This window comes from Triticum urartu, chromosome 5A, assembly GCF_056163025.1.
Source record: "Triticum urartu cultivar PI428250 chromosome 5A, HENAU_Tu73, whole genome shotgun sequence".
Taxonomy (NCBI): domain Eukaryota; kingdom Viridiplantae; phylum Streptophyta; class Magnoliopsida; order Poales; family Poaceae; genus Triticum; species Triticum urartu.
Genome location: NC_141877.1, coordinates 71,671,556 through 71,692,656, shown reverse-complemented (window position 1 = coordinate 71,692,656; position 21,101 = coordinate 71,671,556). Strand labels below are relative to the sequence as shown.

The 21,101-nt window shown below is 48.3% G+C and overlaps 39 non-coding genes and 5 pseudogenes across 39 annotated transcripts; all 44 read left to right on the top strand.

Annotated features, from left to right (window-relative positions):
* The first annotated feature begins 329 nt into the window (after nucleotides 1-329).
* Nucleotides 330-448, top strand: LOC147968646 (5S ribosomal RNA). Its single transcript, XR_015606266.1, has one exon. It is a non-coding gene; the product is annotated as a 5S ribosomal RNA (ribosomal RNA).
* Nucleotides 449-812: 364 nt separating this feature from the next.
* LOC147968645 (5S ribosomal RNA) lies at nucleotides 813-931 on the top strand. Its single transcript, XR_015606234.1, has one exon. It is a non-coding gene; the product is annotated as a 5S ribosomal RNA (ribosomal RNA).
* Nucleotides 932-1,295: 364 nt separating this feature from the next.
* Nucleotides 1,296-1,414, top strand: LOC147968644 (5S ribosomal RNA). Its single transcript, XR_015606441.1, has one exon. It is a non-coding gene; the product is annotated as a 5S ribosomal RNA (ribosomal RNA).
* A 364-nt stretch (nucleotides 1,415-1,778) lies between these two features.
* Nucleotides 1,779-1,897, top strand: LOC147968643 (5S ribosomal RNA). The gene has a single exon (XR_015605804.1). It is a non-coding gene; the product is annotated as a 5S ribosomal RNA (ribosomal RNA).
* A 364-nt stretch (nucleotides 1,898-2,261) lies between these two features.
* Nucleotides 2,262-2,380, top strand: LOC147968642 (5S ribosomal RNA). Its single transcript, XR_015606429.1, has one exon. It is a non-coding gene; the product is annotated as a 5S ribosomal RNA (ribosomal RNA).
* A 364-nt stretch (nucleotides 2,381-2,744) lies between these two features.
* LOC147968641 (5S ribosomal RNA) lies at nucleotides 2,745-2,863 on the top strand. Its single transcript, XR_015605803.1, has one exon. It is a non-coding gene; the product is annotated as a 5S ribosomal RNA (ribosomal RNA).
* A 364-nt stretch (nucleotides 2,864-3,227) lies between these two features.
* LOC147968640 (5S ribosomal RNA) lies at nucleotides 3,228-3,346 on the top strand. The gene has a single exon (XR_015606312.1). It is a non-coding gene; the product is annotated as a 5S ribosomal RNA (ribosomal RNA).
* A 364-nt stretch (nucleotides 3,347-3,710) lies between these two features.
* LOC147968639 (5S ribosomal RNA) lies at nucleotides 3,711-3,829 on the top strand. Its single transcript, XR_015605864.1, has one exon. It is a non-coding gene; the product is annotated as a 5S ribosomal RNA (ribosomal RNA).
* A 364-nt stretch (nucleotides 3,830-4,193) lies between these two features.
* On the top strand, nucleotides 4,194-4,312 carry LOC147968638 (5S ribosomal RNA). The gene has a single exon (XR_015605835.1). It is a non-coding gene; the product is annotated as a 5S ribosomal RNA (ribosomal RNA).
* Nucleotides 4,313-4,631: 319 nt separating this feature from the next.
* Nucleotides 4,632-4,750, top strand: LOC147968637 (5S ribosomal RNA). Its single transcript, XR_015606417.1, has one exon. It is a non-coding gene; the product is annotated as a 5S ribosomal RNA (ribosomal RNA).
* Nucleotides 4,751-5,114: 364 nt separating this feature from the next.
* On the top strand, nucleotides 5,115-5,233 carry LOC147968636 (5S ribosomal RNA). Its single transcript, XR_015605863.1, has one exon. It is a non-coding gene; the product is annotated as a 5S ribosomal RNA (ribosomal RNA).
* A 364-nt stretch (nucleotides 5,234-5,597) lies between these two features.
* LOC147968635 (5S ribosomal RNA) lies at nucleotides 5,598-5,716 on the top strand. Its single transcript, XR_015606404.1, has one exon. It is a non-coding gene; the product is annotated as a 5S ribosomal RNA (ribosomal RNA).
* A 364-nt stretch (nucleotides 5,717-6,080) lies between these two features.
* Nucleotides 6,081-6,199, top strand: LOC147968634 (5S ribosomal RNA). Its single transcript, XR_015605802.1, has one exon. It is a non-coding gene; the product is annotated as a 5S ribosomal RNA (ribosomal RNA).
* A 364-nt stretch (nucleotides 6,200-6,563) lies between these two features.
* On the top strand, nucleotides 6,564-6,682 carry LOC147968633 (5S ribosomal RNA). The gene has a single exon (XR_015606311.1). It is a non-coding gene; the product is annotated as a 5S ribosomal RNA (ribosomal RNA).
* A 364-nt stretch (nucleotides 6,683-7,046) lies between these two features.
* LOC147968632 (5S ribosomal RNA) lies at nucleotides 7,047-7,165 on the top strand. The gene has a single exon (XR_015605862.1). It is a non-coding gene; the product is annotated as a 5S ribosomal RNA (ribosomal RNA).
* Nucleotides 7,166-7,529: 364 nt separating this feature from the next.
* On the top strand, nucleotides 7,530-7,648 carry LOC147968631 (5S ribosomal RNA). Its single transcript, XR_015605834.1, has one exon. It is a non-coding gene; the product is annotated as a 5S ribosomal RNA (ribosomal RNA).
* Nucleotides 7,649-7,967: 319 nt separating this feature from the next.
* On the top strand, nucleotides 7,968-8,086 carry LOC147968630 (5S ribosomal RNA). Its single transcript, XR_015606393.1, has one exon. It is a non-coding gene; the product is annotated as a 5S ribosomal RNA (ribosomal RNA).
* Nucleotides 8,087-8,450: 364 nt separating this feature from the next.
* Nucleotides 8,451-8,569, top strand: LOC147968629 (5S ribosomal RNA). Its single transcript, XR_015605860.1, has one exon. It is a non-coding gene; the product is annotated as a 5S ribosomal RNA (ribosomal RNA).
* A 364-nt stretch (nucleotides 8,570-8,933) lies between these two features.
* Nucleotides 8,934-9,052, top strand: LOC147968628 (5S ribosomal RNA). The gene has a single exon (XR_015605833.1). It is a non-coding gene; the product is annotated as a 5S ribosomal RNA (ribosomal RNA).
* Nucleotides 9,053-9,371: 319 nt separating this feature from the next.
* LOC147968627 (5S ribosomal RNA) lies at nucleotides 9,372-9,490 on the top strand. Its single transcript, XR_015605832.1, has one exon. It is a non-coding gene; the product is annotated as a 5S ribosomal RNA (ribosomal RNA).
* Nucleotides 9,491-9,809: 319 nt separating this feature from the next.
* On the top strand, nucleotides 9,810-9,928 carry LOC147968626 (5S ribosomal RNA). The gene has a single exon (XR_015606552.1). It is a non-coding gene; the product is annotated as a 5S ribosomal RNA (ribosomal RNA).
* Nucleotides 9,929-10,292: 364 nt separating this feature from the next.
* On the top strand, nucleotides 10,293-10,411 carry LOC147968625 (5S ribosomal RNA). Its single transcript, XR_015605748.1, has one exon. It is a non-coding gene; the product is annotated as a 5S ribosomal RNA (ribosomal RNA).
* A 364-nt stretch (nucleotides 10,412-10,775) lies between these two features.
* On the top strand, nucleotides 10,776-10,894 carry LOC147968624 (5S ribosomal RNA). The gene has a single exon (XR_015606383.1). It is a non-coding gene; the product is annotated as a 5S ribosomal RNA (ribosomal RNA).
* Nucleotides 10,895-11,258: 364 nt separating this feature from the next.
* On the top strand, nucleotides 11,259-11,377 carry LOC147968623 (5S ribosomal RNA). The gene has a single exon (XR_015606372.1). It is a non-coding gene; the product is annotated as a 5S ribosomal RNA (ribosomal RNA).
* A 364-nt stretch (nucleotides 11,378-11,741) lies between these two features.
* On the top strand, nucleotides 11,742-11,850 carry LOC147968622 (5S ribosomal RNA; annotated as a pseudogene).
* A 364-nt stretch (nucleotides 11,851-12,214) lies between these two features.
* On the top strand, nucleotides 12,215-12,333 carry LOC147968621 (5S ribosomal RNA). Its single transcript, XR_015606361.1, has one exon. It is a non-coding gene; the product is annotated as a 5S ribosomal RNA (ribosomal RNA).
* A 364-nt stretch (nucleotides 12,334-12,697) lies between these two features.
* LOC147968620 (5S ribosomal RNA) lies at nucleotides 12,698-12,816 on the top strand. Its single transcript, XR_015606136.1, has one exon. It is a non-coding gene; the product is annotated as a 5S ribosomal RNA (ribosomal RNA).
* Nucleotides 12,817-13,180: 364 nt separating this feature from the next.
* LOC147968619 (5S ribosomal RNA) lies at nucleotides 13,181-13,289 on the top strand (annotated as a pseudogene).
* A 364-nt stretch (nucleotides 13,290-13,653) lies between these two features.
* Nucleotides 13,654-13,772, top strand: LOC147968618 (5S ribosomal RNA). The gene has a single exon (XR_015606350.1). It is a non-coding gene; the product is annotated as a 5S ribosomal RNA (ribosomal RNA).
* A 364-nt stretch (nucleotides 13,773-14,136) lies between these two features.
* Nucleotides 14,137-14,245, top strand: LOC147968617 (5S ribosomal RNA; annotated as a pseudogene).
* Nucleotides 14,246-14,609: 364 nt separating this feature from the next.
* On the top strand, nucleotides 14,610-14,718 carry LOC147968616 (5S ribosomal RNA; annotated as a pseudogene).
* A 364-nt stretch (nucleotides 14,719-15,082) lies between these two features.
* LOC147968615 (5S ribosomal RNA) lies at nucleotides 15,083-15,201 on the top strand. The gene has a single exon (XR_015605865.1). It is a non-coding gene; the product is annotated as a 5S ribosomal RNA (ribosomal RNA).
* A 364-nt stretch (nucleotides 15,202-15,565) lies between these two features.
* Nucleotides 15,566-15,684, top strand: LOC147968614 (5S ribosomal RNA). Its single transcript, XR_015606339.1, has one exon. It is a non-coding gene; the product is annotated as a 5S ribosomal RNA (ribosomal RNA).
* A 364-nt stretch (nucleotides 15,685-16,048) lies between these two features.
* Nucleotides 16,049-16,167, top strand: LOC147968613 (5S ribosomal RNA). Its single transcript, XR_015606328.1, has one exon. It is a non-coding gene; the product is annotated as a 5S ribosomal RNA (ribosomal RNA).
* A 289-nt stretch (nucleotides 16,168-16,456) lies between these two features.
* Nucleotides 16,457-16,568, top strand: LOC147968612 (5S ribosomal RNA; annotated as a pseudogene).
* Nucleotides 16,569-16,932: 364 nt separating this feature from the next.
* Nucleotides 16,933-17,051, top strand: LOC147968611 (5S ribosomal RNA). Its single transcript, XR_015606479.1, has one exon. It is a non-coding gene; the product is annotated as a 5S ribosomal RNA (ribosomal RNA).
* A 364-nt stretch (nucleotides 17,052-17,415) lies between these two features.
* Nucleotides 17,416-17,534, top strand: LOC147968610 (5S ribosomal RNA). The gene has a single exon (XR_015605374.1). It is a non-coding gene; the product is annotated as a 5S ribosomal RNA (ribosomal RNA).
* Nucleotides 17,535-17,898: 364 nt separating this feature from the next.
* On the top strand, nucleotides 17,899-18,017 carry LOC147968609 (5S ribosomal RNA). The gene has a single exon (XR_015606317.1). It is a non-coding gene; the product is annotated as a 5S ribosomal RNA (ribosomal RNA).
* A 364-nt stretch (nucleotides 18,018-18,381) lies between these two features.
* Nucleotides 18,382-18,500, top strand: LOC147968608 (5S ribosomal RNA). The gene has a single exon (XR_015606085.1). It is a non-coding gene; the product is annotated as a 5S ribosomal RNA (ribosomal RNA).
* A 364-nt stretch (nucleotides 18,501-18,864) lies between these two features.
* Nucleotides 18,865-18,983, top strand: LOC147968607 (5S ribosomal RNA). The gene has a single exon (XR_015606306.1). It is a non-coding gene; the product is annotated as a 5S ribosomal RNA (ribosomal RNA).
* Nucleotides 18,984-19,347: 364 nt separating this feature from the next.
* Nucleotides 19,348-19,466, top strand: LOC147968606 (5S ribosomal RNA). Its single transcript, XR_015606295.1, has one exon. It is a non-coding gene; the product is annotated as a 5S ribosomal RNA (ribosomal RNA).
* Nucleotides 19,467-19,830: 364 nt separating this feature from the next.
* On the top strand, nucleotides 19,831-19,949 carry LOC147968605 (5S ribosomal RNA). Its single transcript, XR_015606284.1, has one exon. It is a non-coding gene; the product is annotated as a 5S ribosomal RNA (ribosomal RNA).
* A 289-nt stretch (nucleotides 19,950-20,238) lies between these two features.
* Nucleotides 20,239-20,357, top strand: LOC147968604 (5S ribosomal RNA). The gene has a single exon (XR_015606273.1). It is a non-coding gene; the product is annotated as a 5S ribosomal RNA (ribosomal RNA).
* Nucleotides 20,358-20,721: 364 nt separating this feature from the next.
* On the top strand, nucleotides 20,722-20,840 carry LOC147968603 (5S ribosomal RNA). Its single transcript, XR_015605890.1, has one exon. It is a non-coding gene; the product is annotated as a 5S ribosomal RNA (ribosomal RNA).
* The last annotated feature ends 261 nt before the right edge of the window (nucleotides 20,841-21,101 follow it).

Sequence of the window (21,101 nt, the reverse complement as noted above, 5' to 3'; positions counted from 1 at the left end):
AACGCACGTGCGTGATATATATTAAGCCTGTCATCATATTTTTGACATTTGCGATATGTTTTAGCTCGGAGCTCGTTAGTCACGCGGCTAGGGAGAGTTGGGGCGCGAAAAGCGCGTTGTGAAAGGGGTGTAAAATACGTGTTGCTGCGGTATAGAGGGAGGGGTGGAAATCGTGGTAAACTCGTCTTCGTAGTTGAGCGAGAGAGTAAGTAGTATAGGGCATTATCCATTAGTAGGCGACGGTTGTAATGGTAGTAAGAATGTATAGCCGCCTTTGTAGCGGACGTGGGAGTGGGAAGCATAAGGGATGAAGCCGGGGGTAACATGTCGGATGCGATCATACCAGCACTAAAGCACCGGATCCCATCAGAACTCCAAAGTTAAGCGTGCTTGGGCGAGAGTAGTACTAGGATGGGTGACCTCCTGGGAAGTCCTCGTGTTGCATTCCCTTTTTAATTATTTTTGTACGTACGTGAGGAACAGAACGCACGTGCGTGATATATATTAAGCCTTTCATCATATTTTTGACATTTGCGATATGTTTTACCTCGGAGCTCGTTAGTCACGCGGCTAGGGAGAGTTGGGGCGCGAAAAGCGCGTTGTGAAAGGGGTGTAAAATACGTGTTGCTGCGGTATAGAGGGAGGGGTGGAAATCGTGGTAAACTCGTCTTCGTAGTTGAGCGAGAGAGTAAGTAGTATAGGGCATTATCCATTAGTAGGCGACGGTTGTAATGGTAGTAAGAATGTATAGCCGTCTTTGCAGCGGACGTGGGAGTGGGAAGCATAAGGGATGAAGCCGGGGGTAACATGTCGGATGCGATCATACCAGCACTAAAGCACCGGATCCCATCAGAACTCCGAAGTTAAGCGTGCTTGGGCGAGAGTAGTACTAGGATGGGTGACCTCCTCGGAAGTCCTCGTGTTGCATTCCCTTTTTAATTATTTTTGTACGTACGTGAGGAACAGAACGCACGTGCGTGATATATATTAAGCCTGGCATCATATTTTTGACATTTGCGATATGTTTTAGCTCGGAGCTCGTTAGTCACGCGGCTAGGGAGAGTTGGGGCGCGAAAAGCGCGTTGTGAAGGGGGTGTAAAATACGTGTTGCTGCGGTATAGAGGGAGGGGTGGAAATCGTGGTAAACTCGTCTTCGTAGTTGAGCGAGAGAGTAAGTAGTATAGGGCATTATCCATTAGTAGGCGACGGTTGTAATGGTAGTAAGAATGTATAGCCATCTTTGCAGCGGACGTGGGAGTGGGAAGCATAAGGGATGAAGCCGGGGGTAACATGTCGGATGCGATCATACCAGCACTAAAGCACCGGATCCCATCAGAACTCCGAAGTTAAGCGTGCTTGGGCGAGAGTAGTACTAGGATGGGTGACCTCCTGGGAAGTCCTCGTGTTGCATTCCCTTTTTAATTATTTTTGTACGTACGTGAGGAACAGAACGCACGTGCGTGATATATATTAAGCCTGTCATCATATTTTTGACATTTGCGATATGTTTTAGCTCGGAGCTCGTTAGTCACGCGGCTAGGGAGAGTTGGGGCGCGAAAAGCGCGTTGTGAAAGGGGTGTAAAATACGTGTTGCTGCGGTATAGAGGGAGGGGTGGAAATCGTGGTAAACTCGTCTTCGTAGTTGAGCGAGAGAGTAAGTAGTATAGGGCATTATCCATTAGTAGGCGACGGTTGTAATGGTAGTAAGAATGTATAGCCGTCTTTGTAGCGGACGTGGGAGTGGGAAGCATAAGGGATGAAGCCGGGGGTAACATGTCGGATGCGATTATACCAGCACTAAAGCACCGGATCCCATCAGAACTCCGAAGTTAAGCGTGCTTGGGCGAGAGTAGTACTAGGATGGGTGACCTCCTGGGAAGTCCTCGTGTTGCATTCCCTTTTTAATTATTTTTGTACGTACGTGAGGAACAGAACGCACGTGCGTGATATATATTAAGCCTGTCATCATATTTTTGACATTTGCGATATGTTTTAGCTCGGAGCTCGTTAGTCACGCGGCTAGGGAGAGTTGGGGCGCGAAAAGCGCGTTGTGCAAGGGGTGTAAAATACGTGTTGCTGCGGTATAGAGGGAGGGGTGGAAATCGTGGTAAACTCGTCTTCGTAGTTGAGCGAGAGAGTAAGTAGTATAGGGCATTATCCATTAGTACGCGACGGTTGTAATGGTAGTAAGAATGTATAGCCGTCTTTGCAGCGGACGTGGGAGTGGGAAGCATAAGGGATGAAGCCGGGGGTAACATGTTGGATGCGATCATACCAGCACTAAAGCACCGGATCCCATCAGAACTCCGAAGTTAAGCGTGCTTGGGCGAGAGTAGTACTAGGATGGGTGACCTCCTGGGAAGTCCTCGTGTTGCATTCCCTTTTTAATTATTTTTGTACGTACGTGAGGAACAGAACGCACGTGCGTGATATATATTAAGCCTGTCATCATATTTTTGACATTTGCGATATGTTTTAGCTCGGAGCTCGTTAGTCACGCGGCTAGGGAGAGTTGGGGCGCGAAAAGCGCGTTGTGAAAGGGGTGTAAAATACGTGTTGCTGCGGTATAGAGGGAGGGGTGGAAATCGTGGTAAACTCGTCTTCGTAGTTGAGCGAGAGAGTAAGTAGTATAGGGCATTATCCATTAGTAGGCGACGGTTGTAATGGTAGTAAGAATGTATAGCCGTCTTTGTAGCGGACGTGGGAGTGGGAAGCATAAGGGATGAAGCCGGGGGTAACATGTCGGATGCGATTATACCAGCACTAAAGCACCGGATCCCATCAGAACTCCGAAGTTAAGCGTGCTTGGGCGAGAGTAGTACTAGGATGGGTGACCTCCTGGGAAGTCCTCGTGTTGCATTCCCTTTTTAATTATTTTTGTACGTACGTGAGGAACAGAACGCACGTGCGTGATATATATTAAGCCTGTCATCATATTTTTGACATTTGCGATATGTTTTAGCTCGGAGCTCGTTAGTCACGCGGCTAGGGAGAGTTGGGGCGCGAAAAGCGCGTTGTGCAAGGGGTGTAAAATACGTGTTGCTGCGGTATAGAGGGAGGGGTGGAAATCGTGGTAAACTCGTCTTCGTAGTTGAGCGAGAGAGTAAGTAGTATAGGGCATTATCCATTAGTACGCGACGGTTGTAATGGTAGTAAGAATGTATAGCCGTCTTTGCAGCGGACGTGGGAGTGGGAAGCATAAGGGATGAAGCCGGGGGTAACATGTTGGATGCGATCATACCAGCACTAAAGCACCGGATCCCATCAGAACTCCGAAGTTAAGCGTGCTTGGGCGAGAGTAGTGCTAGGATGGGTGACCTCCTGGGAAGTCCTCGTGTTGCATTCCCTTTTTAATTATTTTTGTACGTCCGTGAGGAACAGAACGCACGTGCGTGATATATATTAAGCCTGTCATCATATTTTTGACATTTGCGATATGTTTTAGCTCGGAGCTCGTTAGTCACGCGGCTAGGGAGAGTTGGGGCGCGAAAAGCGCGTTGTGAAAGGGGTGTAAAATACGTGTTGCTGCGGTATAGAGGGAGGGGTGGAAATCGTGGTAAACTCGTCTTCGTAGTTGAGCGAGAGAGTAAGTAGTATAGGGCATTATCCATTAGTAGGCGACGGTTGTAATGGTAGTAAGAATGTATAGCCGTCTTTGCAGCGGACGTGGGAGTGGGAAGCATAAGGGATGAAGCCGGGGGTAACATGTCGGATGCGATCATACCAGCACTAAAGCACCGGATCCCATCAGAACTCCGAAGTTAAGCGTGCTTGGGCGAGAGTAGTACTAGGATGGGTGACCTACTGGGAAGTCCTCGTGTTGCATTCCCTTTTTAATTATTTTTGTACGTACGTGAGGAACAGAACGCACGTGCGTGATATATATTAAGCCTGTCATCATATTTTTGACATTTGCGATATGTTTTAGCTCGGAGCTCGTTAGTCACGCGGCTAGGGAGAGTTGGGGCGCGAAAAGCGCGTTGTGAAAGGGGTGTAAAATACGTGTTGCTGCGGTATAGAGGGAGGGGTGGAAATCGTGGTAAACTCGTCTTCGTAGTTGAGCGAGAGAGTAAGTAGTATAGGGCATTATCCATTAGTAGGCGACGGTTGTAATGGTAGTAAGAATGTATAGCCGTCTTTGCAGCGGACGTGGGAGTGGGAAGCATAAGGGATGAAGCCGGGGGTAACATGTCGGATGCGATCATACCAGCACTAAAGCACCGGATCCCATCAGAACTCCGAAGTTAAGCGTGCTTGGGCGAGAGTAGTACTAGGATGGGTGACCTCCTGGGAAGTCCTCGTGTTGCATTCGCGTGATATATATTAAGCCTGTCATCATATTTTTGACATTTGCGATATGTTTTAGCTCGGAGCTCGTTAGTCACGCGGCTAGGGAGAGTTGGGGCGCGAAAAGCGCGTTGTGCAAGGGGTGTAAAATACGTGTTGCTGCGGTATAGAGGGAGGGGTGGAAATCGTGGTAAACTCGTCTTCGTAGTTGAGCGAGAGAGTAAGTAGTATAGGGCATTATCCATTAGTACGCGACGGTTGTAATGGTAGTAAGAATGTATAGCCGTCTTTGCAGCGGACGTGGGAGTGGGAAGCATAAGGGATGAAGCCGGGGGTAACATGTCGGATGCGATCATACCAGCACTAAAGCACCGGATCCCATCAGAACTCCGAAGTTAAGCGTGCTTGGGCGAGAGTAGTACTAGGATGGGTGACCTCCTGGGAAGTCCTCGTGTTGCATTCCCTTTTTAATTATTTTTGTACGTACGTGAGGAACAGAACGCACGTGCGTGATATATATTAAGCCTGTCATCATATTTTTGACATTTGCGATATGTTTTAGCTCGGAGCTCGTTAGTCACGCGGCTAGGGAGAGTTGGGGCGCGAAAAGCGCGTTGTGAAAGGGGTGTAAAATACGTGTTGCTGCGGTATAGAGGGAGGGGTGGAAATCGTGGTAAACTCGTCTTCGTAGTTGAGCGAGAGAGTAAGTAGTATAGGGCATTATCCATTAGTAGGCGACGGTTGTAATGGTAGTAAGAATGTATAGCCGTCTTTGCAGCGGACGTGGGAGTGGGAAGCATAAGGGATGAAGCCGGGGGTAACATGTCGGATGCGATCATACCAGCACTAAAGCACCGGATCCCATCAGAACTCCGAAGTTAAGCGTGCTTGGGCGAGAGTAGTACTAGGATGGGTGACCTACTGGGAAGTCCTCGTGTTGCATTCCCTTTTTAATTATTTTTGTACGTACGTGAGGAACAGAACGCACGTGCGTGATATATATTAAGCCTGTCATCATATTTTTGACATTTGCGATATGTTTTAGCTCGGAGCTCGTTAGTCACGCGGCTAGGGAGAGTTGGGGCGCGAAAAGCGCGTTGTGAAAGGGGTGTAAAATACGTGTTGCTGCGGTATAGAGGGAGGGGTGGAAATCGTGGTAAACTCGTCTTCGTAGTTGAGCGAGAGAGTAAGTAGTATAGGGCATTATCCATTAGTAGGCGACGGTTGTAATGGTAGTAAGAATGTATAGCCGTCTTTGCAGCGGACGTGGGAGTGGGAAGCATAAGGGATGAAGCCGGGGGTAACATGTCGGATGCGATCATACCAGCACTAAAGCACCGGATCCCATCAGAACTCCGAAGTTAAGCGTGCTTGGGCGAGAGTAGTACTAGGATGGGTGACCTCCTGGGAAGTCCTCGTGTTGCATTCCCTTTTTAATTATTTTTGTACGTACGTGAGGAACAGAACGCACGTGCGTGATATATATTAAGCCTGTCATCATATTTTTGACATTTGCGATATGTTTTAGCTCGGAGCTCGTTAGTCACGCGGCTAGGGAGAGTTGGGGCGCGAAAAGCGCGTTGTGAAAGGGGTGTAAAATACGTGTTGCTGCGGTATAGAGGGAGGGGTGGAAATCGTGGTAAACTCGTCTTCGTAGTTGAGCGAGAGAGTAAGTAGTATAGGGCATTATCCATTAGTAGGCGACGGTTGTAATGGTAGTAAGAATGTATAGCCGTCTTTGTAGCGGACGTGGGAGTGGGAAGCATAAGGGATGAAGCCGGGGGTAACATGTCGGATGCGATTATACCAGCACTAAAGCACCGGATCCCATCAGAACTCCGAAGTTAAGCGTGCTTGGGCGAGAGTAGTACTAGGATGGGTGACCTCCTGGGAAGTCCTCGTGTTGCATTCCCTTTTTAATTATTTTTGTACGTACGTGAGGAACAGAACGCACGTGCGTGATATATATTAAGCCTGTCATCATATTTTTGACATTTGCGATATGTTTTAGCTCGGAGCTCGTTAGTCACGCGGCTAGGGAGAGTTGGGGCGCGAAAAGCGCGTTGTGCAAGGGGTGTAAAATACGTGTTGCTGCGGTATAGAGGGAGGGGTGGAAATCGTGGTAAACTCGTCTTCGTAGTTGAGCGAGAGAGTAAGTAGTATAGGGCATTATCCATTAGTACGCGACGGTTGTAATGGTAGTAAGAATGTATAGCCGTCTTTGCAGCGGACGTGGGAGTGGGAAGCATAAGGGATGAAGCCGGGGGTAACATGTTGGATGCGATCATACCAGCACTAAAGCACCGGATCCCATCAGAACTCCGAAGTTAAGCGTGCTTGGGCGAGAGTAGTGCTAGGATGGGTGACCTCCTGGGAAGTCCTCGTGTTGCATTCCCTTTTTAATTATTTTTGTACGTCCGTGAGGAACAGAACGCACGTGCGTGATATATATTAAGCCTGTCATCATATTTTTGACATTTGCGATATGTTTTAGCTCGGAGCTCGTTAGTCACGCGGCTAGGGAGAGTTGGGGCGCGAAAAGCGCGTTGTGAAAGGGGTGTAAAATACGTGTTGCTGCGGTATAGAGGGAGGGGTGGAAATCGTGGTAAACTCGTCTTCGTAGTTGAGCGAGAGAGTAAGTAGTATAGGGCATTATCCATTAGTAGGCGACGGTTGTAATGGTAGTAAGAATGTATAGCCGTCTTTGCAGCGGACGTGGGAGTGGGAAGCATAAGGGATGAAGCCGGGGGTAACATGTCGGATGCGATCATACCAGCACTAAAGCACCGGATCCCATCAGAACTCCGAAGTTAAGCGTGCTTGGGCGAGAGTAGTACTAGGATGGGTGACCTACTGGGAAGTCCTCGTGTTGCATTCCCTTTTTAATTATTTTTGTACGTACGTGAGGAACAGAACGCACGTGCGTGATATATATTAAGCCTGTCATCATATTTTTGACATTTGCGATATGTTTTAGCTCGGAGCTCGTTAGTCACGCGGCTAGGGAGAGTTGGGGCGCGAAAAGCGCGTTGTGAAAGGGGTGTAAAATACGTGTTGCTGCGGTATAGAGGGAGGGGTGGAAATCGTGGTAAACTCGTCTTCGTAGTTGAGCGAGAGAGTAAGTAGTATAGGGCATTATCCATTAGTAGGCGACGGTTGTAATGGTAGTAAGAATGTATAGCCGTCTTTGCAGCGGACGTGGGAGTGGGAAGCATAAGGGATGAAGCCGGGGGTAACATGTCGGATGCGATCATACCAGCACTAAAGCACCGGATCCCATCAGAACTCCGAAGTTAAGCGTGCTTGGGCGAGAGTAGTACTAGGATGGGTGACCTCCTGGGAAGTCCTCGTGTTGCATTCGCGTGATATATATTAAGCCTGTCATCATATTTTTGACATTTGCGATATGTTTTAGCTCGGAGCTCGTTAGTCACGCGGCTAGGGAGAGTTGGGGCGCGAAAAGCGCGTTGTGCAAGGGGTGTAAAATACGTGTTGCTGCGGTATAGAGGGAGGGGTGGAAATCGTGGTAAACTCGTCTTCGTAGTTGAGCGAGAGAGTAAGTAGTATAGGGCATTATCCATTAGTACGCGACGGTTGTAATGGTAGTAAGAATGTATAGCCGTCTTTGCAGCGGACGTGGGAGTGGGAAGCATAAGGGATGAAGCCGGGGGTAACATGTTGGATGCGATCATACCAGCACTAAAGCACCGGATCCCATCAGAACTCCGAAGTTAAGCGTGCTTGGGCGAGAGTAGTACTAGGATGGGTGACCTCCTGGGAAGTCCTCGTGTTGCATTCCCTTTTTAATTATTTTTGTACGTACGTGAGGAACAGAACGCACGTGCGTGATATATATTAAGCCTGTCATCATATTTTTGACATTTGCGATATGTTTTAGCTCGGAGCTCGTTAGTCACGCGGCTAGGGAGAGTTGGGGCGCGAAAAGCGCGTTGTGAAAGGGGTGTAAAATACGTGTTGCTGCGGTATAGAGGGAGGGGTGGAAATCGTGGTAAACTCGTCTTCGTAGTTGAGCGAGAGAGTAAGTAGTATAGGGCATTATCCATTAGTAGGCGACGGTTGTAATGGTAGTAAGAATGTATAGCCGTCTTTGCAGCGGACGTGGGAGTGGGAAGCATAAGGGATGAAGCCGGGGGTAACATGTCGGATGCGATCATACCAGCACTAAAGCACCGGATCCCATCAGAACTCCGAAGTTAAGCGTGCTTGGGCGAGAGTAGTACTAGGATGGGTGACCTACTGGGAAGTCCTCGTGTTGCATTCCCTTTTTAATTATTTTTGTACGTACGTGAGGAACAGAACGCACGTGCGTGATATATATTAAGCCTGTCATCATATTTTTGACATTTGCGATATGTTTTAGCTCGGAGCTCGTTAGTCACGCGGCTAGGGAGAGTTGGGGCGCGAAAAGCGCGTTGTGAAAGGGGTGTAAAATACGTGTTGCTGCGGTATAGAGGGAGGGGTGGAAATCGTGGTAAACTCGTCTTCGTAGTTGAGCGAGAGAGTAAGTAGTATAGGGCATTATCCATTAGTAGGCGACGGTTGTAATGGTAGTAAGAATGTATAGCCGTCTTTGCAGCGGACGTGGGAGTGGGAAGCATAAGGGATGAAGCCGGGGGTAACATGTCGGATGCGATCATACCAGCACTAAAGCACCGGATCCCATCAGAACTCCGAAGTTAAGCGTGCTTGGGCGAGAGTAGTACTAGGATGGGTGACCTCCTGGGAAGTCCTCGTGTTGCATTCGCGTGATATATATTAAGCCTTTCATCATATTTTTGACATTTGCGATATGTTTTAGCTCGGAGCTCGTTAGTCACGCGGCTAGGGAGAGTTGGGGCGCGAAAAGCGCGTTGTGAAAGGGGTGTAAAATACGTGTTGCTGCGGTATAGAGGGAGGGGTGGAAATCGTGGTAAACTCGTCTTCGTAGTTGAGCGAGAGAGTAAGTAGTATAGGGCATTATCCATTAGTAGGCGACGGTTGTAATGGTAGTAAGAATGTATAGCCGTCTTTGCAGCGGACGTGGGAGTGGGAAGCATAAGGGATGAAGCCGGGGGTAACATGTCGGATGCGATCATACCAGCACTAAAGCACCGGATCCCATCAGAACTCCGAAGTTAAGCGTGCTTGGGCGAGAGTAGTACTAGGATGGGTGACCTCCTGGGAAGTCCTCGTGTTGCATTCGCGTGATATATATTAAGCCTGTCATCATATTTTTGACATTTGCGATATGTTTTAGCTCGGAGCTCGTTAGTCACGCGGCTAGGGAGAGTTGGGGCGCGAAAAGCGCGTTGTGAAAGGGGTGTAAAATACGTGTTGCTGCGGTATAGAGGGAGGGGTGGAAATCGTGGTAAACTCGTCTTCGTAGTTGAGCGAGAGAGTAAGTAGTATAGGGCATTATCCATTAGTAGGCGACGGTTGTAATGGTAGTAAGAATGTATAGCCGTCTTTGCAGCGGACGTGGGAGTGGGAAGCATAAGGGATGAAGCCGGGGGTAACATGTCGGATGCGATCATACCAGCACTAAAGCACCGGATCCCATCAGAACTCCGAAGTTAAGGGTGCTTGGGCGAGAGTAGTACTAGGATGGGTGACCTCCTGGCAAGTCCTCGTGTTGCATTCCCTTTTTAATTATTTTTGTACGTACGTGAGGAACAGAACGCACGTGCGTGATATATATTAAGCCTGTCATCATATTTTTGACATTTGCGATATGTTTTAGCTCGGAGCTCGTTAGTCACGCGGCTAGGGAGAGTTGGGGCGCGAAAAGCGCGTTGTGAAAGGGGTGTAAAATACGTGTTGCTGCGGTATAGAGGGAGGGGTGGAAATCGTGGTAAACTCGTCTTCGTAGTTGAGCGAGAGAGTAAGTAGTATAGGGCATTATCCATTAGTAGGCGACGGTTGTAATGGTAGTAAGAATGTATAGCCGTCTTTGCAGCGGACGTGGGAGTGGGAAGCATAAGGGATGAAGCCGGGGGTAACATGTCGGATGCAATCATACCAGCACTAAAGCACCGGATCCCATCAGAACTCCGAAGTTAAGCGTGCTTGGGCGAGAGTAGTACTAGGATGGGTGACCTCCTGGGAAGTCCTCGTGTTGCATTCCCTTTTTAATTATTTTTGTACGTACGTGAGGAACAGAACGCACGTGCGTGATATATATTAAGCCTGTCATCATATTTTTGACATTTGCGATATGTTTTAGCTCGGAGCTCGTTAGTCACGCGGCTAGGGAGAGTTGGGGCGCGAAAAGCGCGTTGTGAAAGGGGTGTAAAATACGTGTTGCTGCGGTATAGAGGGAGGGGTGGAAATCGTGGTAAACTCGTCTTCGTAGTTGAGCGAGAGAGTAAGTAGTATAGGGCATTATCCATTAGTAGGCGACGGTTGTAATGGTAGTAAGAATGTATAGCCGTCTTTGTAGCGGACGTGGGAGTGGGAAGCATAAGGGATGAAGCCGGGGGTAACATGTTGGATGCGATCATACCAGCACTAAAGCACCGGATCCCATCAGAACTCCGAAGTTAAGCGTGCTTGGGCGAGAGTAGTACTAGGATGGGTGACCTCCTGGGAAGTCCTCGTGTTGCATTCCCTTTTTAATTATTTTTGTACGTACGTGAGGAACAGAACGCACGTGCGTGATATATATTAAGCCTGTCATCATATTTTTGACATTTGCGATATGTTTTAGCTCGGAGTTCGTTAGTCACGCGGCTAGGGAGAGTTGGGGCGCGAAAAGCGCGTTGTGAAAGGGGTGTAAAATACGTGTTGCTGCGGTATAGAGGGAGGGGTGGAAATCGTGGTAAACTCGTCTTCGTAGTTGAGCGAGAGAGTAAGTAGTATAGGGCATTATCCATTAGTAGGCGACGGTTGTAATGGTAGTAAGAATGTATAGCCGTCTTTGCAGCGGACGTGGGAGTGGGAAGCATAAGGGATGAAGCCGGGGGTAACATGTCGGATGCGATCATACCAGCACTAAAGCACCGGATCCCATCAGAACTCCGAAGTTAAGCGTGCTTGGGCGAGAGTAGTACTAGGATGGGTGACCTCCTGGGAAGTCCTCGTGTTGCATTCCCTTTTTAATTATTTTTGTACGTACGTGAGGAACAGAACGCACGTGCGTGATATATATTAAGCCTGTCATCATATTTTTGACATTTGCGATATGTTTTAGCTCGGAGCTCGTTAGTCACGCGGCTAGGGAGAGTTGGGGCGCGAAAAGCGCGTTGTGAAAGGGGTGTAAAATACGTGTTGCTGCGGTATAGAGGGAGGGGTGGAAATCGTGGTAAACTCGTCTTCGTAGTTGAGCGAGAGAGTAAGTAGTATAGGGCATTATCCATTAGTAGGCGACGGTTGTAATGGTAGTAAGAATGTATAGCCGTCTTTGCAGCGGACGTGGGAGTGGGAAGCATAAGGGATGAAGCCGGGGGTAACATGTCGGATGCGATCATACCAGCACTAAAGCACCGGATCCCATCAGAACTCCGAAGTTAAGCGTGCTTGGGCGAGAGTAGTACTAGGATGGGTGAAGTCCTCGTGTTGCATTCCCTTTTTAATTATTTTTGTACGTACGTGAGGAACAGAACGCACGTGCGTGATATATATTAAGCCTTTCATCATATTTTTGACATTTGCGATATGTTTTAGCTCGGAGCTCGTTAGTCACGCGGCTAGGGAGAGTTGGGGCGCGAAAAGCGCGTTGTGAAAGGGGTGTAAAATACGTGTTGCTGCGGTATAGAGGGAGGGGTGGAAATCGTGGTAAACTCGTCTTCGTAGTTGAGCGAGAGAGTAAGTAGTATAGGGCATTATCCATTAGTAGGCGACGGTTGTAATGGTAGTAAGAATGTATAGCCGTCTTTGTAGCGGACGTGGGAGTGGGAAGCATAAGGGATGAAGCCGGGGGTAACATGTCGGATGCGATCATACCAGCACTAAAGCACCGGATCCCATCAGAACTCCGAAGTTAAGCGTGCTTGGGCGAGAGTAGTACTAGGATGGGTGACCTCCTGGGAAGTCCTCGTGTTGCATTCCCTTTTTAATTATTTTTGTACGTACGTGAGGAACAGAACGCACGTGCGTGATATATATTAAGCCTGTCATCATATTTTTGACATTTGCGATATGTTTTAGCTCGGAGCTCGTTAGTCACGCGGCTAGGGAGAGTTGGGGCGCGAAAAGCGCGTTGTGAAAGGGGTGTAAAATACGTGTTGCTGCGGTATAGAGGGAGGGGTGGAAATCGTGGTAAACTCGTCTTCGTAGTTGAGCGAGAGAGTAAGTAGTATAGGGCATTATCCATTAGTAGGCGACGGTTGTAATGGTAGTAAGAATGTATAGCCGTCTTTGTAGCGGACGTGGGAGTGGGAAGCATAAGGGATGAAGCCGGGGGTAACATGTCGGATGCGATCATACCAGCACTAAAGCACCGGATCCCATCAGAACTCCGAAGTTAAGCGTGCTTGGGCGAGAGTAGTACTAGGAGGGGTGACCTCCTGGGAAGTCCTCGTGTTGCATTCCCTTTTTAATTATTTTTGTACGTACGTGAGGAACAGAACGCACGTGCGTGATATATATTAAGCCTGTCATCATATTTTTTACATTTGCGATATGTTTTAGCTCGGAGCTCGTTAGTCACGCGGCTAGGGAGAGTTGGGGCGCGAAAAGCGCGTTGTGAAAGGGGTGTAAAATACGTGTTGCTGCGGTATAGAGGGAGGGGTGGAAATCATGGTAAACTCGTCTTCGTAGTTGAGCGAGAGAGTAAGTAGTATAGGGCATTATCCATTAGTAGGCGACGGTTGTAATGGTAGTAAGAATGTATAGCCGTCTTTGTAGCGGACGTGGGAGTGTGAAGCATAAGGGATGAAGCCGGGGGTAACATGTCGGATGCGATCATACCAGCACTAAAGCACCGGATCCCATCAGAACTCCGAAGTTAAGCGTGCTTGGGCGAGAGTAGTACTAGGATGGGTGAAGTCCTCGTGTTGCATTCCCTTTTTAATTATTTTTGTACGTACGTGAGGAACAGAACGCACGTGCGTGATATATATTAAGCCTGTCATCATATTTTTGACATTTGCGATATGTTTTAGCTCGGAGCTCGTTAGTCACGCGGCTAGGGAGAGTTGGGGCGCGAAAAGCGCGTTGTGAAAGGGGTGTAAAATACGTGTTGCTGCGGTATAGAGGGAGGGGTGGAAATCGTGGTAAACTCGTCTTCGTAGTTGAGCGAGAGAGTAAGTAGTATAGGGCATTATCCATTAGTAGGCGACGGTTGTAATGGTAGTAAGAATGTATAGCCGTCTTTGTAGCGGACGTGGGAGTGGGAAGCATAAGGGATGAAGCCGGGGGTAACATGTCGGATGCGATCATACCAGCACTAAAGCACCGGATCCCATCAGAACTCCGAAGTTAAGCGTGCTTGGGCGAGAGTAGTACTAGGATGGGTGACCTCCTGGGAAGTCCTCGTGTTGCATTCCCTTTTTAATTATTTTTGTACGTACGTGAGGAACAGAACGCACGTGCGTGATATATATTAAGCCTGTCATCATATTTTTGACATTTGCGATATGTTTTAGCTCGGAGCTCGTTAGTCACGCGGCTAGGGAGAGTTGGGGCGCGAAAAGCGCGTTGTGAAAGGGGTGTAAAATACGTGTTGCTGCGGTATAGAGGGAGGGGTGGAAATCATGGTAAACTCGTCTTCGTAGTTGAGCGAGAGAGTAAGTAGTATAGGGCATTATCCATTAGTAGGCGACGGTTGTAATGGTAGTAAGAATGTATAGCCGTCTTTGTAGCGGACGTGGGAGTGTGAAGCATAAGGGATGAAGCCGGGGGTAACATGTCGGATGCGATCATACCAGCACTAAAGCACCGGATCCCATCAGAACTCCGAAGTTAAGCGTGCTTGGGCGAGAGTAGTACTAGGATGGGTGAAGTCCTCGTGTTGCATTCCCTTTTTAATTATTTTTGTACGTACGTGAGGAACAGAACGCACGTGCGTGATATATATTAAGCCTGTCATCATATTTTTGACATTTGCGATATGTTTTAGCTCGGAGCTCGTTAGTCACGCGGCTAGGGAGAGTTGGGGCGCGAAAAGCGCGTTGTGAAAGGGGTGTAAAATACGTGTTGCTGCGGTATAGAGGGAGGGGTGGAAATCGTGGTAAACTCGTCTTCGTAGTTGAGCGAGAGAGTAAGTAGTATAGGGCATTATCCATTAGTAGGCGACGGTTGTAATGGTAGTAAGAATGTATAGCCGTCTTTGTAGCGGACGTGGGAGTGGGAAGCATAAGGGATGAAGCCAGGGGTAACATGTCGGATGCGATCATACCAGCACTAAAGCACCGGATCCCATCAGAACTCCGAAGTTAAGCGTGCTTGGGCGAGAGTAGTACTAGGATGGGTGAAGTCCTCGTGTTGCATTCCCTTTTTAATTATTTTTGTACGTACGTGAGGAAAATAACGCACGTGCGTGATATATATTAAGCCTGTCATCATATTTTTGACATTTGCGATATGTTTTAGCTCGGAGCTCGTTAGTCACGCGGCTAGGGAGAGTTGGGGCGCGAAAAGCGCGTTGTGAAAGGGGTGTAAAATACGTGTTGCTGCGGTATAGAGGGAGGGGTGGAAATCGTGGTAAACTCGTCTTCGTAGTTGAGCGAGAGAGTAAGTAGTATAGGGCATTATCCCTTAGTAGGCGACGGTTGTAATGGTAGTAAGAATGTATAGCCGTCTTTGTAGCGGACGTGGGAGTGGGAAGCATAAGGGATGAAGCCGGGGGTAACATGTCGAATGCGATCATACCAGCACTAAAGCACTGGATCCCATCAGAACTCCGAAGTTAAGCGTGCTTGGGCGAGAGTAGTACTAGGATGGGTGACCTCCTGGGAAGTCCTCGTGTTGCATTCCCTTTTTAATTATTTTTGTACGTACGTGAGGAACAGAACGCACGTGCGTGATATATATTAAGCCTGTCATCATATTTTTGACATTTGCGATATGTTTTAGCTCGGAGCTCGCTAGTCACGCGGCTAGGGAGAGTTGGGGCGCGAAAAGCGCGTTGTGAAAGGGGTGTAAAATACGTGTTGCTGCGGTATAGAGGGAGGGGTGGAAATCGTGGTAAACTCGTCTTCGTAGTTGAGCGAGAGAGTAAGTAGTATAGGGCATTATCCATTAGTAGGCGACGGTTGTAATGGTAGTAAGAATGTATAGCCGTCTTTGTAGCGGACGTGGGAGTGGGAAGCATAAGGGATGAAGCCGGGGGTAACATGTCGGATGCGATCATACCAGCACTAAAGCACCGGATCCCATCAGAACTCCGAAGTTAAGCGTGCTTGGGCGAGAGTAGTACTAGGATGGGTGACCTCCTGGGAAGTCCTCGTGTTGCATTCCCTTTTTAATTATTTTTGTACGTACGTGAGGAACAGAACGCACGTGCGTGATATATATTAAGCATGTCATCATGTTTTTGACATTTGCGATATGTTTTAGCTCGGAGCTCGCTAGTCACGCGGCTAGGGAGGGTTGGGGCGCGAAAAGCGCGTTGTGAAAGGGGTGTAAAATACATGTTGCTGCGGTATAGAAGGAGGGGTGGAAATCGTGGTAAACTCGTCTTCGTAGTTGAGCAAGAGAGTAAGTAGTATAGGGCATTATCCATTAGTAGGCGACGGTTGTAATGGTAGTAAGAATGTATAGCCGTCTTTGTAGCGGACGTGGGAGTGGGAAGCATAAGGGATGAAGCCGGGGGTAACATGTCGGATGCGATCATACCAGCACTAAAGCACCGGATCCCATCAGAACTCCGAAGTTAAGCGTGCTTGGGCGAGAGTAGTACTAGGATGGGTGACCTCCTGGGAAGTCCTCGTGTTGCATTCCCTTTTTAATTATTTTTGTACGTACGTGAGGAACAGAACGCACGTGCGTGATATATATTAAGCCTGTCATCATATTTTTGACATTTGCGATATGTTTTAGCTCGGAGCTCGCTAGTCACGCGGCTAGGGAGAGTTGGGGCGCGAAAAGCGCGTTGTGAAAGGGGTGTAAAATAGTATAGGGCATTATCCATTAGTAGGCGACGGTTGTAATGGTAGTAAGAATGTATAGCCGTCTTTGTAGCGGACGTGGGAGTGGGAAGCATAAGGGATGAAGCCGGGGGTAACATGTCGGATGCGATCATACCAGCACTAAAGCACCGGATCCCATCAGAACTCCGAAGTTAAGCGTGCTTGGGCGAGAGTAGTACTAGGATGGGTGACCTCCTGCTCGTGTTGCATTCCCTTTTTAATTATTTTTGTACGTACGTGAGGAACAGAACGCACGTGCGTGATATATATTAAGCCTGTCATCATATTTTTGACATTTGCGATATGTTTTAGCTCGGAGCTCGCTAGTCACGCGGTTAGGGAGAGTTGGGGCGTGAAAAGCGCGTTGTGAAAGGGGTGTAAAATACGTGTTGTTGCGGTATAGAGGGAGGGGTGGAAATCGTGGTAAACTCGTCTTCGTAGTTGAGCGAGAGAGTAAGTAGTATAGGGCATTATCCATTAGTAGGCGACGGTTGTAATGGTAGTAAGAATGTATAGCCGTCTTTGTAGCGGACGTGGGAGTGGGAAGCATAAGGGATGAAGCCGGGGGTAACATGTCGGATGCGATCATACCAGCACTAAAGCACCGGATCCCATCAGAACTTCGACGTTAAGCGTGCTTGGGCGAGAGTAGTACTAGGATGGGTGACCTCCTGGGAAGTCCTCGTGTTGCATTCCCTTTTTAATTATTTTTGTACGTACGTGAGGAACAGAACGCACGTGCGTGATATATATTAAGCCTGTCATCATATTTTTGACATTTGCGATATGTTTTAGCTCGGAGCTCGCTAGTCACGCGGCTAGGGAGAGTTGGGGCGTGAAAAGCGCGTTGTGAAAGGGGTGTAAAATACGTGTTGCTGCGGTATAGAGGGAGGGGTGGAAATCGTGGTAAACTCGTCTTCGTAGTTGAGCGAGAGAGTAAGTAGTATAGGGCATTATCCCTTAGTAGGCGACGGTTGTAATCGTAGTAAGAATGTATAGCCGTCTTTGTAGCGGACGTGGGAGTGGGAAGCATAAGGGATGAAGCCGGGGGTAACATGTCGAATGCGATCATACCAGCACTAAAGCACCGGATCCCATCAGAACTCCGAAGTTAAGCGTGCTTGGGCGAGAGTAGTACTAGGATGGGTGACCTCCTGGGAAGTCCTCGTGTTGCATTCCCTTTTTAATTATTTTTGTACGTACGTGAGGAACAGAACGCACGTGCGTGATATATATTAAGCCTGTCATCATATTTTTGACATTTGCGATATGTTTTAGCTCGGAGCTCGCTAGTCACGCGGCTAGGGAGAGTTGGGGCGCGAAAAGCGCATTGTGAAAGGGGTGTAAAATACGTGTTGCTGCGGTATAGAGGGAGGGGTGGAAATCGTGGTAAACTCGTCTTCGTAGTTGAGCGAGAGAGTAAGTAGTATAGGGCATTATCCATTAGTAGGCGACGGTTGTAATGGTAGTAAGAATGTATAGCCGTCTTTGTAGCGGACGTGGGAGTGGGAAGCATAAGGGATGAAGCCGGGGGTAACATGTCGGATGCGATCATACCAGCACTAAAGCACCGGATCCCATCAGAACTCCGAAGTTAAGCGTGCTTGGGCGAGAGTAGTACTAGGATGGGTGACCTCCTGGGAAGTCCTCGTGTTGCATTCCCTTTTTAATTATTTTTGTACGTACGTGAGGAACAGAACGCACGTGCGTGATATATATTAAGCCTGTCATCATATTTTTGACATTTGCGATATGTTTTAGCTCGGAGCTCGCTAGTCACGCGGCTAGGGAGAGTTGGGGCGCGAAAAGCACGTTGTGAAAGGGGTGTAAAATACGTGTTGCTGCGGTATAGAGGGAGGGGTGGAAATCGTGGTAAACTCGTCTTCGTAGTTGAGCGAGAGAGTAAGTAGTATAGGGCATTATCCATTAGTAGGCGACGGTTGTAATGGTAGTAAGAATGTATAGCCGTCTTTGTAGCGGACGTGGGAGTGGGAAGCATAAGGGATGAAGCCGGGGGTAACATGTCGGATGCGATCATACCAGCACTAAAGCACCGGATCCCATCAGAACTTCGAAGTTAAGCGTGCTTGGGCGAGAGTAGTACTAGGATGGGTGACCTCCTGGGAAGTCCTCGTGTTGCATTCCCTTTTTAATTATTTTTGTACGTACGTGAGGAACAGAACGCACGTGCGTGATATATATTAAGCCTGTCATCATATTTTTGACATTTGCGATATGTTTTAGCTCGGAGCTCGTTAGTCACGCGGCTAGGGAGAGTTGGGGCGCGAAAAGCGCGTTGTGAAAGGGGTGTAAAATACGTGTTGCTGCGGTATAGAGGGAGGGGTGGAAATCGTGGTAAACTCGTCTTCGTAGTTGAGCGAGAGAGTAAGTAGTATAGGGCATTATCCATTAGTAGGCGACGGTTGTAATGGTAGTAAGAATGTATAGCCGTCTTTGTAGCGGACGTGGGAGTGGGAAGCATAAGGGATGAAGCCGGGGGTAACATGTCGGATGCGATCATACCAGCACTAAAGCACCGGATCCCATCAGAACTCCGAAGTTAAGCGTGCTTGGGCGAGAGTAGTACTAGGATGGGTGACCTCCTGGGAAGTCCTCGTGTTGCATTCCCTTTTTAATTATTTTTGTACGTACGTGAGGAACAGAACGCACGTGCGTGATATATATTAAGCCTGTCATCATATTTTTGACATTTGCGATATGTTTTAGCTCGGAGCTCGCTAGTCACGCGGCTAGAGAGAGTTAGGGCGCGAAAAGCGCGTTGTGAAAGGGGTGTAAAATACGTGTTGCTGCGGTATAGAGGGAGGGGTGGAAATCGTGGTAAACTCGTCTTCGTAGTTGAGCGAGAGAGTAAGTAGTATAGGGCATTATCCATTAGTAGGCGACGGTTGTAATGGTAGTAAGAATGTATAGCCGTCTTTGTAGCGGACGTGGGAGTGGGAAGCATAAGGGATGAAGCCGGGGGTAACATGTCGGATGCGATCATACCAGCACTAAAGCACCGGATCCCATCAGAACTCCGAAGTTAAGCGTGCTTGGGCGAGAGTAGTACTAGGATGGGTGACCTCCTGGGAAGTCCTCGTGTTGCATTCCCTTTTTAATTATTTTTGTACGTACGTGAGGAACAGAACGCACGTGCGTGATATATATTAAGCATGTCATCATATTTTTGACATTTGCGATATGTTTTAGCTCGGAGCTCGCTAGTCACGCGGCTAGGGAGAGTTGGGGCGCGAAAAGCGCGTTGTGAAAGGGGTGTAAAATACATGTTGCTGCGGTATAGAAGGAGGGGTGGAAATCGTGGTAAACTCGTCTTCGTAGTTGAGCAAGAGAGTAAGTAGTATAGGGCATTATCCATTAGTAGGCGACGGTTGTAATGGTAGTAAGAATGTATAGCCGTCTTTGTAGCGGACGTGGGAGTGGGAAGCATAAGGGATGAAGCCGGGGGTAACATGTCGGATGCGATCATACCAGCACTAAAGCACCGGATCCCATCAGAACTCCGAAGTTAAGCGTGCTTGGGCGAGAGTAGTACTAGGATGGGTGACCTCCTGGGAAGTCCTCGTGTTGCATTCCCTTTTTAATTATTTTTGTACGTACGTGAGGAACAGAACGCACGTGCGTGATATATATTAAGCCTGTCATCATATTTTTGACATTTGCGATATGTTTTAGCTCGGAGCTCGCTAGTCACGCGGCTAGGGAGAGTTGGGGCGCGAAAAGCGCGTTGTGAAAGGGGTGTAAAATAGTATAGGGCATTATCCATTAGTAGGCGACGGTTGTAATGGTAGTAAGAATGTATAGCCGTCTTTGTAGCGGACGTGGGAGTGGGAAGCATAAGGGATGAAGCCGGGGGTAACATGTCGGATGCGATCATACCAGCACTAAAGCACCGGATCCCATCAGAACTCCGAAGTTAAGCGTGCTTGGGCGAGAGTAGTACTAGGATGGGTGACCTCCTGGGAAGTCCTCGTGTTGCATTCCCTTTTTAATTATTTTTGTACGTACGTGAGGAACAGAACGCACGTGCGTGATATATATTAAGCCTGTCATCATATTTTTGACATTTGCGATATGTTTTAGCTCGGAGCTCGCTAGTCACGCGGTTAGGGAGAGTTGGGGCGCGAAAAGCGCGTTGTGAAAGGGGTGTAAAATACGTGTTGTTGCGGTATAGAGGGAGGGGTGGAAATCGTGGTAAACTCGTCTTCGTAGTTGAGCGAGAGAGTAAGTAGTATAGGGCATTATCCATTAGTAGGCGACGGTTGTAATGGTAGTAAGAATGTATAGCCGTCTTTGTAGCGGACGTGGGAGTGGGAAGCATAAGGGATGAAGCCGGGGGTAACATGTCGGATGCGATCATACCAGCACTAAAGCACCGGATCCCATCAGAACTCCGACGTTAAGCGTGCTTGGGCGAGAGTAGTACTAGGATGGGTGACCTCCTGGGAAGTCCTCGTGTTGCATTCCCTTTTTAATTATTTTTGTACGTACGTGAGGAACAGAACGCACGTGCGTGATATATATTAAGCCTGTCATCATATTTTTGACATTTGCGATATGTTTTAGCTCGGAGCTCGCTAGTCACGCGGCTAGGGAGAGTTGGGGCGTGAAAAGCGCGTTGTGAAAGGGGTGTAAAATACGTGTTGCTGCGGTATAGAGGGAGGGGTGGAAATCGTGGTAAACTCGTCTTCGTAGTTGAGCGAGAGAGTAAGTAGTATAGGGCATTAT